This window comes from Octopus bimaculoides, chromosome 19 (assembly GCF_001194135.2).
Source record: "Octopus bimaculoides isolate UCB-OBI-ISO-001 chromosome 19, ASM119413v2, whole genome shotgun sequence".
Classification (NCBI taxonomy): Eukaryota; Metazoa; Mollusca; class Cephalopoda; order Octopoda; family Octopodidae; genus Octopus; species Octopus bimaculoides.
Window position 1 is genome coordinate 39,815,007 of NC_068999.1, and position 6,514 is coordinate 39,821,520.

General features: G+C 33.0%; 1 pseudogene; it reads left to right on the forward strand.

Annotated features, from left to right (window-relative positions):
- The first annotated feature begins 4,549 nt into the window (after positions 1-4,549).
- On the forward strand, positions 4,550-5,278 carry LOC106873991 (uncharacterized; annotated as a pseudogene).
- Positions 5,279-6,514: the final 1,236 nt, after the last annotated feature.

Here is a 6,514-nt window from a genome sequence, read left to right on the forward strand (position 1 = left end):
GTCGAGAATTCTGTCGGTTGGGTCGAAAAAATGATCTTTCAAATTCGTCGTTGAATTACGATTTATGTGTTGATCTTTTCCCTATTATTATGTCTTCTTTTGTATTTAATTTGTATATTTGTTGGTGTGGATATTATTTGTTTCTTTTTAATCATAATCATCCTACACTTAATGGTTATGATTTGAAGACATCGCTTTAATGTTTGCAATCATTGTCATATAGAAAAGGTTGATTACGTTGTTGAAAGATATCTGCTCATAACAATTTCTGTAAGACGTTCAACGAGACGACATCGCAAGATCATGTTTTGAATCCATGCATACAGTATTACTTCTAAATTACTCTCACATACGTGTCTATAAGATATGTGTGTGTGTGTGTGTGTGTATGTGTGTGTGTGTGTGTGTGTGTGCAACACTGATTATGACAAGTCATGTATATTGTTACTAAAATTTTTAAATGTAAGTCAATTATGATTATATGACATAATATCATAATAAATCTATCTTTCTTTTTCATTCGGTATGTATTCAAGTATAGATGTATATATGCATGTTTGAACATATATATATATGTACATATATATGGGGGTAAACGTGGGTGTGTATGTGTAAGCATGTAAATATATGTTCATATACACATATCTACCAGTGAATCAAGCTATTTTTGTGTATATATATACATATATCGACTTTTGCATTTACATTTCTTCTTAATCCTCTCAATCAAGCCAACAACAATATTACTCCAATACCCGTTCTCATACCTCAATTAATCAAAGTATAGAAATCTCAATATAGATGCAAAAATAATGAATATTCTAACTAAATTCTAGCAATTGTGTATGCAATGCTAATTTATCTTCATTTTATCATTATATTCACTTGCAATTTTTTTTCTGTGAGGAAAGACATATATTTTGTTAAATCTCATATTAATGCACGTATTAAATATAAAACTGCATTGGAATATATTTTTAGATTACATTTCCTGTCGTTCATATTCAGTTTAGTTTAATATCGTTGTAGTTTGAGTTCTACATAGAAACTTCTTCGTGTATTTGATATTCCAAAGCTTTATATTTCTACATAGAAAGGTTTTGATTTAGCAGATGCTAAAACAACTCAATATTTTAACGGTCATTTGGCGGCAGAATCTTTAGCACCCCAGGGTCAAATGCTTAGCGGCATTTTATCCTTCTTTACATATTAAATTCAAATTCCCCCGAGGTCGATGTTGCTGATGATCATTTCGAGATCGATAAAATAAGTATTAGGTATGCAGTACGATCGATGTATTCAACCTACTCCTCTAATGGCAGGCCTTGTGCCAAAATTCGGAACCAATATTTCAATGTTCAAGATTCCGCTGTAGGAATTTTTGAAGAAACAGTTCTATACTGGGGTTGATGTAGTCGATTAGTCACCCCTCCAACCAAATTATTATTATTATTATTATTATTATTATTATTATTATTATTATTATTATTATTAATATTATTGTTATTATTATTATTATTATTATTATTATTATTATTATTATTATTATATTTAATGCGGTGAGCAGGCAGAATCGTTAGCACGCCGGACGAAATACTAAACCGTATTTCGTCAGCCGCTACGTTCTGAGTTCAAATTTCACCGAGCTCAACTTCGTCTTCCATCCTTTAAGGGTCGGAGTGTGGTCGATGTACTAGACTTACCTTTTTCCCCAAAATGTCAGGCCCTCTGCCTTTAGTAGAAAGGATTAATATTATTATCGTCATCATGATCATCATCATCATAATTGCTGCTACTACTACGTGTGATACTGCTATTTTCATAACCGTTAGTATTATTAATGTTATCATTACTATTATTATTAATTATGCTAAACATTACAATAAAGTCAGGAGAAAATATGGAGATAGAAAAAAGGTGGGGGACGGACCGTTGCTACTATCCAAAATAACTGTTAATGTCGAACCAAAATGAACGAATAACACAGGGGCAATAATGAAGAATTTGAACCATACTTTTCTAAAGAATATGTGAAGCAATTAGTGTAATTATATTAGTTTTGTTTCGCATAAATAATGTATAACAAATATTCATACCACATTCTAATTACAAGCGCTTGTATAAAAGTAATACCGTGGCACGTAAGTTATGGCTTCCACCTTCACACACAGATATACAACTAAGTAGAAACTGTTGGAAACGAAAACTGTATCATTCCTAATGTTGAGACAAAAATGCGTGTTTTGATTTTGATGCGTATCATGAAAATGACTCTACTATGTAAATTTCCCGTGCCACTAAAGCAAATAAACTGTTAACGGATGAAAATGATAATAATATACATACAATGTATATATTTAAAGCTAAAGTCAAGTAAGTAATTCAGTAAAAATTGTAGGATGGAAATGTGAAGAATACCTTCTGTATTTACTGCACGTTTTGCAACTACATTCAATCGGAAAAAAAAAACGCATTTCGTAGCATATACATATAATGACAAGAAAAAAGGAACTACGATGAAAAAATTGTTCTAATCCTGCCTTTGGATCACAAAACACTTCCTCCTTTTAGGTAATTTATTGCTAAAATCAAATCTGAATATTCAATGTAGATAATATGCTTAAGAGAAAAAGTTTACAGCGGAAATACATGGGTTAAGTAAAAACAAATGCAAATGTGAATACTGCATTATTTATTTTGTTTTTAATTATTCAAGTAAGAAGCATGTAGTACATAAATGGCGGTAAGGAACAAAGCACAAACTAAGCAGACACCATTAGAGGGCACAACTAAATGAAGTCGTACGATACCGTTAGAAACCTGATCAACGAAAGAAAAAGAAAAAGCAAACAAACAGGAAAAGAAAAATGAATTTACAATAAACCAAGAATTTATGAATTGTGCGCTCTGAACATAGAAACTATGAAAACTGACAATAAACTAACAGAGGGGATCGGTGAAGAATTAAACTGGTCGATCTTTCTATGGATCAAAGGAACATTTATTTCTACCGATAAATGGCCAAAACAATGAAATGTAAAACATCATTGTAAACTTAATTGAAACAAAATGAACTTCTATATAAACTGATATATATATATATATATATATATATATATATATATATATATGTATGTATCTATGTATGTATGTATGTATGCATGTATAAGTTTATAAAGACGTTCATATATGTATATATATATATATATTATATTATACTATATTGTACATAAATACACATACGAACACATACACACACTCACATGCACAGACACGCACACGCATGCACGCACGTATATATCCTCCATATTAGATTCAAATAAATGTTGGTAGACCCCTCATATCCATTGTTAATGTAACATCAAAATCCAAGCTTACTACGCCTAAAAGACGATCATTCATAACAAAAACAAGTTTCCGGAAACATTAATGAAATCATTAACGAAGGAATAGAAAGGAAAAGCAGAAACATAAGAGAAATACCATAGAAATGGAGCATAAAACGACTTCCTGAAATGATAGAATACCTGAAACTAGTGATCCCTGCGTAATCGCTTAAAATCCGCTGCAGTTATCAAAGGCAACACAGATTCCTTTACCGAAACAAAGATGTGGACTCTAACAATAATGATTTAACAAACCATAAAATAAAGCAATCAATAAACCGCCAACACCAAGAGAAACTATAACATGTTGGCAGGGTGCATAGGCAGGAAAGTAATAACTGCGTAGGAATCAACTCACAAACCAGAAAAATATTAAACTTGAACAGTTATAGAAGGCCGTACGCACTATGGAAATCACTTAGAAGGCAATGCAACCATACATCTTCAAGGTAGAAGGAAGCAGCGTACCCCAATCTACTGTTTGATATTATTTCTGGTGGCAAAATTATCAAAAGGCCCGGAAGCGATCGATCTGGAAAAGCATTATCATCCCCAAGAGAAACGGAGCAGCGTAATAAAATAATAAGACCCATTATCACCCCACCAGTAACGTAAAACTTTTTCAGTAAAATACCAACAACAATCAGAAAACACAGATCTCTCCCTCTTTCTTAGAAAGATTATACGGGGCACCAGTCAGATACATATACATTTAAAGATTAAATAATGTTTAACAAGCCATGTCCGATGAGAAAGAAGAAATGCATGAATAACATGGATTTAGAAATACCACATTAGGATAACTTAGTATTATGATATTTGTCATTGTAGTTAACAGCTTGTATATGCATATGGTTACAGGAAGGTATAGCTTTGACATTGTATATACCGAGCCTCAAAATGTCAGTTGTAAACATAGTTTGTTTCTGTAATCTAAGTTGAAAAAGAAGCCCGTTTAAACGTTTAAATTATTTAGGTAGAGAAAGCGCCCTACACCTATTTCTCTTTTGCTTTCAGCTCTCACCTTAATCTCTCTTTTTCCCTCAACCATTTTAAGCTGCGCGTTCAGCGCGCTCCATCTTTTTTGCAACGGTACCGAAGGAACACTAAAAGTATATAGTTATTAGTGCTCTTTATGCCACATCTTCCTTTTAATTAAAGATATGCCAACGAAAAGGGCCAAGGAAACTACTGGTTGTGTTACTTATGAAGTTATTTTGAAGCTTGCGTCAATTTATTCCCCCATGGCAACGTGGTTCTCCTCACAAGGAGACTCGCTACCCAGGTAGCGAATGATGATACGTTAAAAAAGCTCCGAAGAGACTCTGTAAAACCCCAGAGATTGGAACAACTGCAGAAAGAAAGATGACGAGCGTAGCAAGTTCAGCAGAAAGATCAATAAAAAAAGCAACATTTTCAAGTCTAGAAACGAAAACGTTCGCAAGAGTTAGGGATTAAATAAGAGAAAGTGGGAAGTTCAGGTTAAGGCTTCTCAAGATCGTCTTTGGGAACATCGTACAAATGTATCTGACGCATGACAGAGTAATAAAATATCGTGCAAAGATTAGGAAGAAGAGATAAAACAAAGGTTTGAGAAATATGATCAGAACATGAACGCCAACATTATTACTGGACCGCCACAGGAAGCACCGCAAACATATTAAGGAGGCAAACAATTCTAATGAGACAACGTGCATATCATCTGAGAAGATCGATGAAATCTCTTTCCAGGTAATGTATTCAGCAATCAAGAACGAGAGGAAGTGATTAAAGCTATTCAAGACAGTCCTCAGGAACATGGAAGCCGTATTGGAGAGGAGCGCAAAAGCAAGTAGTCTGTCAATAAAGATAATGCTGACGTCTATATTCCAACAGATAATGCTGACGTCTAATATTCTAACGAATGGTCATCCACGCTCGTTATAAAATAACCAACAGAAAAAGAAGGAAAAGCGATCAAGGGGAGATAATAAAGAAGTTCTTAAGGCGACAAAAGTTAATGTTGCTCACGTCCAATCCATTTGGCCGCAAGTGATGTCCTCATTTGTTTTTGTCATAATTTACAAACAAGTAAAGATACAAAAAAAAAAAAAAACAGAAATAGCCTCAAACACCGTTGCTTTCTTCCTGTACAACTTTTCAAAAATAGTACAATATTCATGTCCGCCGTGCAGAATTTTGGCACAAAAGTGTTGCGGGCGAAAAACGAGTTGTATTTTTCTGTTGGGTATCTAGTCTTTTAGGTAATAGGTACTGTTGTTGCTTTGAGATGCCACATTCTCGATTCCAATCTCCAGGTTCTTATATTTGCTGAGTTTTACAAACGTTTTTTCTGCGATTAGGTATTGTCAGCTAGGGTGCAACACCAATCAGGAGACAAGTCTTTTAATTATTATTATTATTATAATTATTATAATAATAATAATTATAATAATAATAATAATTATTATTATAATAATAATAATAATTATTATTATAATAATAATAATTATAATAATAATAATAATTATAATAATAATAGTAGTAGTAGTAGTAGTAGTAGTAGTAGTAGTAGTAGTAGTAGTAGTAGTATATACCAGAAGGCTATATTATTTATAGCATTGCTTTCAACTCCTTTTCCTCAAGTTATCTTTATGTCCATATTGTTCAGTTTTAGGCTAATTTCTCATTCATTTTCACGAAATGAATGTTCATTCATTGCTGCTGATCCATTGATTAGGAAATGTGTGTTCGCTGATAGGTTTGGAGAGTAAAACACGGGGAAGTGTAAAAATTAATCCACCACTCGTCTCTCTTTGTCTTACTGTCCTTTTCACACTTCCCAGTCTCTCTCCCCTTCTCTTCCCCCTCTCTATTAATCAGTGTATAACAAACATTGTCGTTTTTTTCATTCTCAGAGATTTATGTAGTTCAAGTGCGTTTGTTTCATACCTTTTTATGTCTGCCGATGTCATTTTCTACAGTGTAAGAAACCTATCGACAATGTTATATTTCATTATATATTGTGCTAGATTAAACCGGGCTGCCAGAAAACACGTGATTGATTGTTCTGTTAAATATTCCAGAAAACACGTTCTCTGATTTGTTTCTATATATGCTGTTTATTGTTTTCGGTGAGAACGGTTTAA